This window comes from Cryptomeria japonica, chromosome 8 (assembly GCF_030272615.1).
Source record: "Cryptomeria japonica chromosome 8, Sugi_1.0, whole genome shotgun sequence".
Lineage (NCBI taxonomy): Eukaryota > Viridiplantae > Streptophyta > Pinopsida > Cupressales > Cupressaceae > Cryptomeria > Cryptomeria japonica.
This window is the reverse complement of record NC_081412.1, coordinates 570,852,254-570,865,806: the sequence shown is the minus strand read 5'-3', so window position 1 is coordinate 570,865,806 and position 13,553 is coordinate 570,852,254.

Genomic DNA, 13,553 nt, shown 5'->3' with positions numbered 1-13,553 from the left:
AATATACCATAACACTTGTATCAACTTTCAACAAATCAAGGCTCGATGATGAAATAAGGAAGCACTAGCAATTTGATAAAAAACAGATGGCAACACTTGGGAACGAGAATGCATTAGTATCAATTCATTATCATTATCATATTAATCTTGCATTAGGTTGCATATCATTTTCATTATCCATTAGTGTCATTTATCATCTTTAAGTTTCAATTGGGTTGCATATCATTCTCACTTAAAACTTGCATTAGGTTGCATATCATTATCATGTTAATCTTGCATTAGGTTGCATATCCTTATCATGTTAATCTTTGATTTAGGTGAATTCACATTATCATTTTCCACTTACATTTGATTGCATTATCATATCACATTAGAGTTGCATTTTCTAACCATATCTTCATCATTTCTATATCATTTTAAGTGCATTACATCTCATTTTCAAAATACATCTCATATCATGCATATCATTATCCATCTCATTTTCACGATGCATTCCACATTTCACGTCATTATCATATTTTGCATATCATATTAAAACATGTGACATTCTAGATTGCATCATCCAAGGCACACAAAAGAACTACAACATGTTAGAAACATCTGCAATCATCAAATCCAACCATCATCTACATATCACCTTCTAAACATATAGTATCATTACAATCATCATATAAGCATGTAAATCATAAAAATCAAACACACACACATCACATCATCTGCAAAAGTCATCAAAAGCATATCATATAACTCATCGACATCAAAATAGTTGCATCCATGTCATATCATCATGCACATGTGTGACCACATGTTGATCCAAAGGAAATTCAATGATACAAGTCAGAACCAATCGTCAGTCAACAAATAAATTTCCAAAGTCCCTGGATATCATATCAATAACAAAGTCTATGAATCAAGCAACATATCAAGAATCAATAAATCCAAGTTCCACATCGAATCAAGACTCATATCGAATCAGGACCCATATCGAATCAAGATTGAAATCGAATTAGGAACCATATCGAATCAGGACCCATATCGAATCAGGACCCATATTGAATCAGGACCCATATTGACCTTTTACCCATATCGACATGACCCATCTCAACATATTGACCCATATCGACCTTTAAAACATATCGACGCTTGACCCATATCGACAATCAGGATTCTTACCAACACGACCTCGGTGGATGGGTGGGACATGTACGTGCTATGACCACATTAGTCTTCCTCATTTCTTCAATATTGTTTAAAAAAATTATTGGCAGATAAATATCGAAAAATTTAAAAATTCAAAAAATTTAAATCATCCAAACTTTTGAAAATCATCCCGCATCGCGTCACTGCCCCGGATATCATAAGTTTTCTCAATTTATCTCCCCAGGGGGCATATCGACATCAATTTCATATTAGTATCATATCGACACCAGCTTCATACCGACTTTTCATATCAAATCAATTCTTCATATCTAGAGCATCATATCGACAATTCTGGCAACAACATCATATCAGAAAATTTTGACGACATATCAGACATTTTCTTTGAATTAACTTGTGGTCACACATCACTTCAAAGAGGGGAAAAATATAGACACCTACATTTAATTAAAACCCCCTTTGCATCTAAATAAATCAAAAGTTATTTTTAAATCCCCCCACTTGCAAAAATCTACAAATGCAAGTTGCATCCCTTTTGGCTAAATTAAATTATTTTGATTTAACTAAAAATTCTATTTTCCCTCACCCACTTGCCAAATCCTACATATCCCACTTGCCTCCTAATCATCCTTCTAGAACCTATCTAATCCCTTCATTATCCTAATTAATCTATTTTGTTTCTTCCTAGGTTGCTCACACATGTGTGAGCACATATCCCCTTCTCCCAAGGTGGGACCACACTTATGGGACCACATTGACTTTTCATCCCACTCCCCTTTGTGAAATTTGTCACAAGGCTAAGCCTTTCAAATTTGGTACCACACTTGTGGGACCACATTGATCCTCACCCTCTCCCCTTTGTGACATTTGTCACAAGGCTAAGTCTTTCAACTTGGGACCACATTCCTCCTTCAATATTGACCCTTGATTGGTAATCAATCTTGGCCATCCATTCCTAAGCCTTGAACTCTATAAATTGATCCCTTATCTCTTATCAAAGAATCCACTTTTTATGCATCCTTATTATAGTTGTTTTGCAGGTTATCAAGGATCTCTCATTGTGTCTCTCTCAAGCATTAGGCCATTTTAATTGCATCATATCTAGATTTTATCATATGTTAGATTAATCATTTAGTCTAATTGCACATCATTTCCTAACATTATCATCTTCATCTTAGTTTAATTAGATCTTATCATTTGATCATCTCACTAAGATCTTAGTTACATTCCATTTAGATCTTAGAATCATATATATCTCTCGTTCTTTAGGTAGTCATCCTAGGGATCAAGTGCTCTTCCAAGCTGAGAGCCACCTTGATTTGAAGGATCCTTGGAGATAGAGTAACACAAGACGTGCTTAGAGTTCTTGATTTTGAAGCTAGCTAGTTGAGTGTTTATTTTAGATTTTTAACTCTAACATAATGTTTCATGTGTGTGCTTGTTGGTTGTTTTCTCCTCTTGCAGGTTGATTCCACAATTTGGAGCTCATAGAGATTAATGTAGATCTTAGATTAATATGTTTCAAAATTTAGAAATTTTTTTTTTTTTTTTGAGTATGTACTTTTGAATTAAATTACTCCTTGTTGACTATGAAAGATTGAGCTCAAGGACCAAGGTCAAGTTTATAACAATGGATATTTCATTCACCTATGGATTTTATCTAGCAACTAGTAAAATTTCACATATTATTTTGTCTTATATGTCTTCACTTTTCCTTTCTCTCCTAATATCTGAAAGCTTGTAGTATTTAAAAATTTGCCCATTATATTGTCACTAGGTTTTAGGGAAAATGTTCTCCTAGGTCAACCTACAAACAAAAAAGAGGAACAATAAAAAATAACACTCCTAAAATATGCAAATTCTCCTAAGATAATCATGAAAGTTCTGATTAATAATAAGAGGGATAGATCCAAACCTTTACGTAGCCACTAAACAACAATACCTATGGCGCATGAGGAATACACACCCTATCAAAAAACAAAAAAACCCAAAACTAGTGAGGAACCACTAGACAACCAGACAAAGACCAGAGACAAAACCAAAGAACAAAAACCAACCAATCACCCACCAAAGACACAAAGGGATGGTCTACTAAGCGGAGATGTTACCCTCTTGCCAATCTTTATACAAACCAATAACTTTACCAGAAAAGTAAATTTTCTTGTCAGAATCCTTAACAAAGGCCAGAGTACCAGAATGTGGAGTATCTTTGACCACTAAGGGAGGTAGCTCCATCGTAGTAGAGGGAAACATCACATGTCTCTTACACTTCTCTTTCATGTAATCATGAAATATAATCATAAAAGCTTATTTCCTTCTATTATATCAATTAAATTGTTTCAAATGTGAAGGATATGACTTTTAGTGCACAAGTATATGAAATGAGAATATGAATCCATTTAAATTTACAAGGAAATAACAACAATTAATGTAAAGGTTTCCTTATTCAACCATCTCTAAAATGGAAATAACTGACATGAGTAGATGTAAATTGAACCTTTTATTTTAAATTTGTGATGGTCATGTCCACATAATTCCAAAGATAATCACATCAATATAGACTTAGCCCAACACCAAAAATAAATCAAGTCGAAATTGGTAATTTGTGCATATAATCATGTGATAAATGTATGAAAAGGGGGACTTTCCTTGCGTATGTGACCATAAGGATAACATAGGGGTTGATTGCAAAGGAAATGTGTCCAAGAGCTTGGTGAGTTACATAGAGCAAGGAACCCAACTCTGCACAATATGTTTACATTTATCACGATACTCTTCTCAAAATAAACAAAAAACCAAATGGGAAATGACATAGGTATACAAATTTCACCAATATGTTTTGTCTTGAATTTGAGATGCATTTAAATACTAGATTTATCATGCATCTAAAGGATATCAAATTGAAAATTCATTTAAATTAGACTTTCAAATATCAAAGGACATAATCATTACATGTATATATAAATTAATAAGTATATAAGGTTTCTATTGATAAATTCAAGTTTGTACTTTTATATAGCATATATCAAAATAATACAAATATGAGTTTTAGTTACAAGATAACCTCTAGGATTTTAGAAGTAATCTCTTCATATTATTTTTAACAAATTTATTGACTTGTAAAGGAAAAGGGGAAGAGGTTGCCTAAAAATGAAGCTAAACTACTAGAAAATCTACCTAAGAATTACTGAAATCATAATTTGTATATAGATGATTTATATCAAAGATCATATTTCTACAACAACAAAAAAAGGGGTGATGACCATGCAAGGTTCCAAAATTAAAAAACTATTAAACTCAAGGACAAACTAAGGTAGTAAATATCAAACTAATTGGAAATTTATCAAACAACGTCAAAGAAGAACATACAAGTCAAAAAGAAAAAAATAAAGAGAGATGTTCAAAGATATTAGTTACCTCTAACTACAGTAGTCAAATGGAGTTCCATTCACTGCATTAATGAAAAAATAATTTTCTACTTTGAAGGCCTTAAGTCAACCTTATTTTCTCTTATTGAAAAAATTAAGAATAAACCAAGGTTTCAAATTTTTCTCACGAGGGAGGCACTACCTCCAATTGAGAAGACAATCCTCAAAAAAGTTATTAAAAAATATCAAAATTAATGATTGGTACTACCAAGGTAGTGTGTAGGTTGTAAAGAAGTTCATCAAAATATATGTGTTTAGATCCTTTGTGTAACATTCGATCCATTGGGTAGCTACAAATTTCCATTGCATTAATGGAAAATTAGGTTTCCCACTAAATTTGGCATTATCTATATGAGGATCCAAATTTTAGGGAGGGCATGGCTCATTGTAGGTATTTGGTAACTAAATAATTAAATTATGTATCTATTATAGTTATGGTGCCCTTTGGAGTAATGGAATGACTCTACCGAAAGATAACTAATCATTGCACTCTAGATATTTACTTAATTTTCCATCAAATCCTAGAATTAATGGAGTGTTGAGAGCTAACCAATGGAACAGCTAGAATTAGCCATCAAATTAACATCTTTGAAACCTTGCATATAGTAGTGCCACATAACTATTGTGATTTCAAACCTATTTCAAAAGATAATGAGGCTCAAGAATACAAGTTTTCTTCACATGTATTTCTTCATGAATTAACAATTCCACAAAATATTTATACTATTCTTGCTTGACGTAGAGAAAGATTATCACTTACTAATATGGTATAATTAACCAATGGCACAAGAGCTCAATTAAAACTATGTTTATTATATTGATAAGAAGAAGCATCAAATAACATGTATTAATATGGGTCTATAAAATATATATTGAATACATTGAATGGATGAATAGATAACAAAACTCTCTTATTCATGAAAACCTCTTCAAGGATCCTTTCTTGTAAGGACAAACACATAATCAAATTTAGTGGGTTGATAATCGAAAATAATGTAGAATTAGAAGAATGAAATAATTTCCACTATATTCTTTTTCAAGCCAATCATAAAAGTTCCTTTTTTGCACTAAGAGGACATCCCTTTTTTTGTTCATGTCTTCATCAACCTTATATGTATAAATTATATCCTTGTGGGATATAAGATCTTAAGCTTGCCCACTTTTCTCTTTACCTAAAATTCTAAATGAGAAATTTTGTATATGGCAAACTCTAAATCCATAATTCTTGGAGAACGACTCTAGCCATTGAACCCCACCACATCCTTAGAGTGAGCCTAAACTATGATTATTTTGACCAGGTGCATCAAATTATATTCTAGGCACATACAACAAACTTCCAATCATTGATCTTTATATAAATTATGATTTTCCATAGTAGAATCATCATCCTTACTCAACTTGCACCCAGTAACCATAGGTGTACTAATTAGTTCACACTCTTCCATCTTGAACTTTCTCAATCTCCTTTGTGTACTTGGTCTAAGAAATGAATATAGCCTTTTTTATTGATAAATTTGTAAATTAAGAAAAAAAGATAACTTACCATACATTGACATATCAAACTCCTTTTGTGTCGCATCCTGGAACTCTTTACACATGACATCAGTGCTTTCCAAAGATATTGTTATCAACATAAACAACAACAATCTACAACTAGTCACCATCTGATTTTATGTAAAGATAACTATCTACACAACCTCTCTTAAAATCTTGTTGTTGGAGATACTTATCCAGCCTATAATACCAAGCTATTGGAGTGTGATTGAACACATATAAGGATTTCTTTAATCTGCACACAAAATCCAATTTTTCTAGGCATTAAAACTCTTCAGATTGTTCAATGCAAACTTCTTCCTTTAGCTCTCCATTTAGAAATGCAGATGATATCCATCTAATAAACTTTGAAGTTGTTAAATGGTGACAATGTCGAAAACATTATGATAGCATCCAATCTAGCTATCAGAGCAAATATTTCCTCAAAATTCAAACCTTTAACTTGATCATAACCTTTGCACACTAATATGGCCTTATTCCAAATCACGGATTTCCTTCTTCATTCAACTTATTTCTAAAGATTCACTTGGTGTCATTAACTTTTTTCACTTTAGGTCTTGGAACTAACTCTCATTTCCCATTTTCTTAATTTGAGATAACTCTTCTTCCATATAATCTTGACAACCTTTCTCCCTGCTTACCTCTATATAACTGTTTGGTTTAATCTTTGATAATAAGGCAAAATCCACTTGTTCACTAGATCTCTATGTTCTTCTCTAGTTCTAAATGTCATTATCTTTATCTCCTATATTCTGCATAAAATTTGACAAGAGAAAAATATAGTATCTTAGAAAGCTACATCTGAGTTGGTGTGTAGACTTTAGAAGACCAAGGTGCTCTTGGTGACCCAATTCGGTGGAATTAGCCTCAAATTTTAGTCATGGGTGTACATCTATATTTTCTGCTCACTTTTGTACATACTATGAAGTTTCTATTTATACATCAGTTTGTTATAGTGTTTCAAGCCTTCATTGTCTCATACTTAGATCCTCGTTCGATATCATTCCAAACTCATTCAATTTACAAAGTAGTGAAGGAATAGAAGCCCCTTGGACATTGTTTGACTCTCTTTGACAAGGGTTAGTCCAACATACATCCTTTGGTGGCTTTGTATTCCAATGTTCAAGTGAAAGCGGGTCTTGGTCCAAGTCTCTCCTTGTCCCATCTTCACGACGAAACATTTTGGTGAACCTGACATATCTTACACTTGAATATTTTTTGTTTTTCATTTGGGCTTTATGCATTTAATGGATTTTTATTTGCAAATGTATATCACCTATGCACTTAAATCATACTTCAAATTTATGTTTCAAGAATGTTTCTCCTTTTTATATTTCATAATCACTTTCTTAAATATTTTGAAAGATGTCTTATGTTTACATTTTCTTTCTTAAAAGTTTTTAAAGATGTCGTTTGTTTCATATTCACTTTCTTAAAAGCTTTGAAAAAGGCCTTATGTTTCACTAAGAGCCCTAATGCACATCTTATGTTTCACTAAGAGCCCTAATGCATATCTTATGTTTCACTTTCAAGTTCTTAAAAGTATTGGTAAATGTTCTGAAATCGGTAACATATGGCCTAGGGACTGCTTCCTAGCTTGTGACACATGCTTTGGTAGATGTTTCATGTTACACTTGTGATGATCCCTATCCCCAAGATCTTGTCCACAATAAGGACATTTTGGTGCGAGAAAAGATTATTAACACTTCTATCAACAAGATCGTTCATAAGGAGGAAGATTTAAAGGACGATGTTGATAATTCTCCTAAAAGGTCCTTCTCTCACAAAGATAACTTTGTGCAAGAGGATGATATCATACCTACTTCTCCTAGTGATGCATTACCTTCCATTTAACTTAATGAACTCCCTTCTAAAGATGAAGCATTGATGAGTTATTCTTCTCCCAAAAAATTTCCTACTCTTGAAGATACTTTGGATCAAGAGGATGACATCATTAGGAATAATTCCAATGCTCACTCTCCTAAAGATGAACCTTTAGTAGAAAAGGAGCCTAATTTACCTCATGTCAATATAGTTCATTTTTCCAAAAATACAAACAAACATGAGAAGCCTAAGCCAAAAAGACCTCCTAGATATTTATTAAAATTTGACAAATATACACGTGAAATAAATAATATGGAAATCCAACTCCCACAAAAATATGGTTATGAAATAAATCACACATATTGCTCTAGAATCAACAAGCAGGATTCCAATGTTCTTCTCACTTTCATTCCTCCTATCGCCCTCCCCCTCCCCCCCACCTCATCCTAAGAAACATGTTGGTAGGGAACCTAATCTTGTTGAACAACTTCATGCAATGTCAGCTAATATATCCATTTAAGACTTGATTCAAACTTCACCTTCATACCATGGGTTGATCCAAGAAACCTCACAAAAGGTAGTTTCCCTACTTCTAAACCAAGTGATATGTTACATTCTCACAAGATGAATTGCCTTCTTTAGAGATTGAAAATAGAAATGGTCCTCTCGTGATTACACTTGCATTCATGATCATAAGATAAGTTGTACCTTAATTGATAATGGGTCAACACTTAACATTTGTCGTGTTGACTTATTAGATGAGATAAAATGGGATTATTCTTCCTTTTGACCTAATTCTCTCTATGTTTGTGGCTTTGATAATGTTTATAGATAGTCACTTGGTATATTAATATTACCTATCAAATTAGGACCAGTGACTCTACCTACTCCTAACCATGTCATGCCCAATGATCTCAATTATAACCTTCTTCTAGGTAGACCATGGATTTATGCTAAGAAATAAGTCCCTTCTACTCTTCATCGCATAATCAAATTCATATATAACATTGAACTTCACATAATCAAGGTTAATCCTAAACCTTATGAGGTTCTTCAAGATGAATTAGGATGCATATTCCACTTGAATGATATGATTCCTTCAACAACATAGTCTCCTATCAATGATGTTTTAGAAAAGAATTCCAGGTTACATTAAAATTTACACCTTCCTTCAATGAATATAAGGTTCCTCAATCCAAGTACAAATACTTGAACATAGGGCTTCACTAAATAGGCAATATCATATCACGTGCATTCATATTGGGAGGTTTAATATCCCAAAAATGAGGGTGCAATATTTTGTGCAAATATTGGGGTTTTTAATTTAGGTTGTGTATTGGGAGGGGGTGGAAAAAAAGGAGTTTAGGGCAATATTTTTTAAAAATAGGGGAATTCTTTAGTATGCCATGAATGCAAGTGATATAGCCCAAGTTCACTAAGTGAAGCCCACGTGGCCTTGAAGGAGCATTGTGTGTCATTTATCCAAGCTTCTTTTGAGTCAATTCCCACCTATTCTTCTGAAACATGTCTTGATGATGTTTGGGGCTCTTTAGAAAGTGAACCTTCTCCTCTAGACATCCCAACACACACATTTGATTCTAAACATGGATGCAATGGACATGATTTGGGATGTGTGCAACAATGTTTTGAAAGTCATAAGAAATCACACTTTTCTAAGAAAAGTTTTGGTTTTCAATCTCCTCCTTCATTGTCATCCCCTCCTCCATTATCTAATGCATCCATGTCTTATCACAATTTTTCATTACAACAAGATGGTATTTTGTCTGATCTTCTTCAAGCCAACTTGATTGCCCCTCTTCAACCCAAAAAAAGAAGGAAATGTAGATAAGATCTTTCTTTTTTATATGTATATCATCAACTCCATGACCATTCTAGTAATGCATGTCAAGATTTGGATACTAAATTTCAATAATTAATTGATTATGATGTCATTCATGTAACCAATGACAATAAGTGGTATCTTTGTCAAGTACCAAACCAAATAACATCTTAATTCCTATTATGTTGCTCCTCACTATGTGACACTGGATGCTTACCTCTTGGGGGCTCATTATCATTCATGGTGTTACAATTTTAGGTTCAGTAATACTCAGTGAGTGACATAATAGTCAATTTATTCTTGTTTCCATGCTTGGGAGACAAGAATAATTTTTCAATCATTCCTTCTTTCTAAGGATTTACTCTTTCTTTATTTAGATGCAACCTTCATAAGTGGATATCTTTTCTTACATAGAGATATCCTCTATGCAAGTGCTTGTATGTCCCTTGACTGGACTTATTCTTTGATAGAAATTGTACTTCTTTTATGAATGCTCTCTCCTTAGAAACTATGAATCTTTAAAAATTATCTCTTTACACTTGTTGCAAGATATCTCTTTTCCAACTATTTCTTCCTTGCCCATATATGTATACCTCTTTATCTTGGATTGCACAAACATTGTTGCTCAAAGGATATCTCCTTGATGATGAAGGTGTTTTTCAAATTTATGTTGCAAATTTCCTTACAAATAATGCTTTGTTTAGTTATCCTTTTGCAATCAAATTTTAGGATGGGTTGATTAGCATAACACAAGTTGGTAGACTTTTCAACTAGATCCTTTCCTTTTTCATGGGTCACCTAGCATAACACAATTTACTAGCCTATGGAATCCATATTCCTTTCTCCATCTCCCATGGACCCATAGCATAACACACTTTGTTAGTGTTGGATCATGGTCTTTTCTCCTTTCAATTGGCTCATGTCCTTGTTCTTTCCATAAATCCTCTTTTGTTGTTGCAATAACATATCGGGAATGATATTAGTAGATGATACATTTTGATTATCAAGGTCTCTTCAACTAGTTGATTTGGAATCTTTTGTTTTAGTAATAACGTTGTTTACTTTTATGTATATTTGAAGGTTACTTGCATGGATTGATAAGATCCTATGCTTAGGGGCTTGATCACCCCTCAAATATGTGTTCTGATATCCATAGCTTGTCTTGCTCTCAGATGCTCTATCTCTTCAATTCTACTTTACTGAGAGTATGACCATAAGATCGTACTCTGCTAAAGCGGCAGGTAGATGTAGTGTCGTAAATTGTACACCTTTATTAAGGTACCCAATTTCACATTCTCCTAGCATTCATTTTAGTATTTTACATTCCTCTATGCATTATAGGACCTTTATTGATTTATATTAATATTTAATTCAATATTATGAGTTTTAATACACTTTAATACATCATCACACTCTTATTTGGGCCCTTATTTCTAGGTGTGCCCTTTATCTTTTATTATCCTAATTTATTATAAATGCTACTCCATTTCAAATCTCAAGACACGTTTCCCCCATATAAACATCATATATTTTCATACAAATCTATTTTTGACATTAGGACTCTATTATCTTGCATCCCTAAAAAAGTCAGACTGAAATTGTCAGGACCAGGATGCCTCGGGCATCCCAATCTAATGCTTTTTTTTTTTCAAATTGCGGGAGGATAATGAGGTGGTTCTATCCTATTCAAATATAACTTCCTACAAAAAAATAATAATCCTACATTAGCCTAAAGGTGATTTTATTATAAAATCCCTATATAAGGTATCTCTCTCAATTCATTTCATTATCACATTTGTATCTCATTATTGTATCCCAATTCAAGAGCAATTATTCTTCTTCAAGAGTAGATATAATCCAAGGAGTAGAAAACTTCATCACTTGAGGCATCTTCAATTATGTTCCAATTATGATTTCATGATAAATTTTATGTAATTTATCATGTTATTGCATCACCACATGGAGGACTTATCCTAAGGACATTGCTTCATCAATTAAAATTATAATCATTTCAATTCAAGCATTTCCAATTTAATTCAAGGATTGGTTCCAAACTTGGGGTTTGACTTAAGCAAACCCCTATAAACCACCCAAACACGACTTTTCTCCTCTTATGTGTAGCTATATGTTTTTGGCAGAGAAAAAAAGATCTAGAGACACTCAAGACACAAAGACAGGTCACCATAATAAATTTGGTCTAAAACCTAGGCTAGACCAGGGCACTCTCAGCAACCTTGTTCGGACAAAGACATCTTGGGTGCCCCTATGCTAAAAAATCTGGTTCAAATTTGATAGGAACAAAATATAGTTTCTCAAGAAGCTACATTCGAGTTGGTGTGCATAAGTCAAAAGACCAAGATGCTCTAAGTGACCTAAGCAGTCCAATGGAGTCAACCTCATATTTCAGTCACAAGTGCACCTCTATATTTTCTGCTCACCTCTTTACCTACTATGATGAGGAAATTTTAACAAAATATAAACTGATAGTATGCTACAACAAATTATAAAATCCTACAAAGTATCCAAATAACCAATGAAAGAAATAAAATAGGTAAACTAAACAGTAAACCTTCACATATGTCCCATTGTGTCCTATCAACTTCTGATCTTGTTGGCGTAATTATTTCTCTCAGAATGCACTTGTGTTTTCTTCAAGATGAAAAAATATGAATGGACTATTGTGGTACAAGAAATCCAATGAAACTACAATGCAACTATGGTGAGGATAGTGAAAATGGAATGGATGTGTGATATGGTAATCTGCTATAATGATACTATGCTAAAGTCGAAGGCACACTTTTGAAATGCTCTATTTGCTGGAATGCTAGGATGCCTGAATGCTTGATTTCTCTAAAGGTGACTAGCCTCAAATGTTGGAAAAAGGCTTCCTTTTATAGATTTTCCATGGTTGAAATCCAAGGTGGCAAATATGAATGACTGAGAGTGAATCTTGAGAGAATGAATGGCTGAGAAGAATTGTTGAGATGTGAGAGATAAAGGGGGAAGATTTTCCTCCTACAATGACAAGGTGGACGACAAGGTGGAAAGAGAAGCCACATGGCAACATGGTCACCTTTACCAAGGATGAAGACTCCAAAGATATAGGATAGTTAAAGAGAATATAGGTTTCCTGGAGACATGAAGGAGTCAATAATCTAGGGAGGTTGGATAAGATTTAGGCTTCCTAGGACAAGTGGACAGTGAGTCATTTGACTAGGTTGATGTGGACGAAACCCCCTTCTAGGATGTAGGGATGTGAGAGAGAATATAGGAAATGGGAGAACACAAAAGTCTCCTCATCCTATTTACTAGGGATGATGTTGAGGATAATTGAGTAATTAAATATTAAAACTATTAAATTTGTTTAGCCACATGGAGATGAAATGGCATGATGATATGGAATTAAAATTGAAGACTTAGGTTAGATGATCAATTAAATAATTAAAAATTATTTAATCAAGATAGACTTTAGAAGAATTATGACAAATTATAATTAAATAATAAATATTTATTTAATAAATTGATTTAGAGGAATAAGGCTAGTGAATCAAATAAATTTAAATTATTTAATTTATTTATTAATAGAAGAATAAAGCCATCAAATAAATAATCAATATTTATTTAATTATCTCTAGTCATTTTTAGGTGTATACACCTACTATGAAGTTTCTATTTATACATCAATCTCTTATAATGTTTCAAGGTTTTATTGTCTCACACTTAGATCCTAGTTCAATTTCATTCCAAAG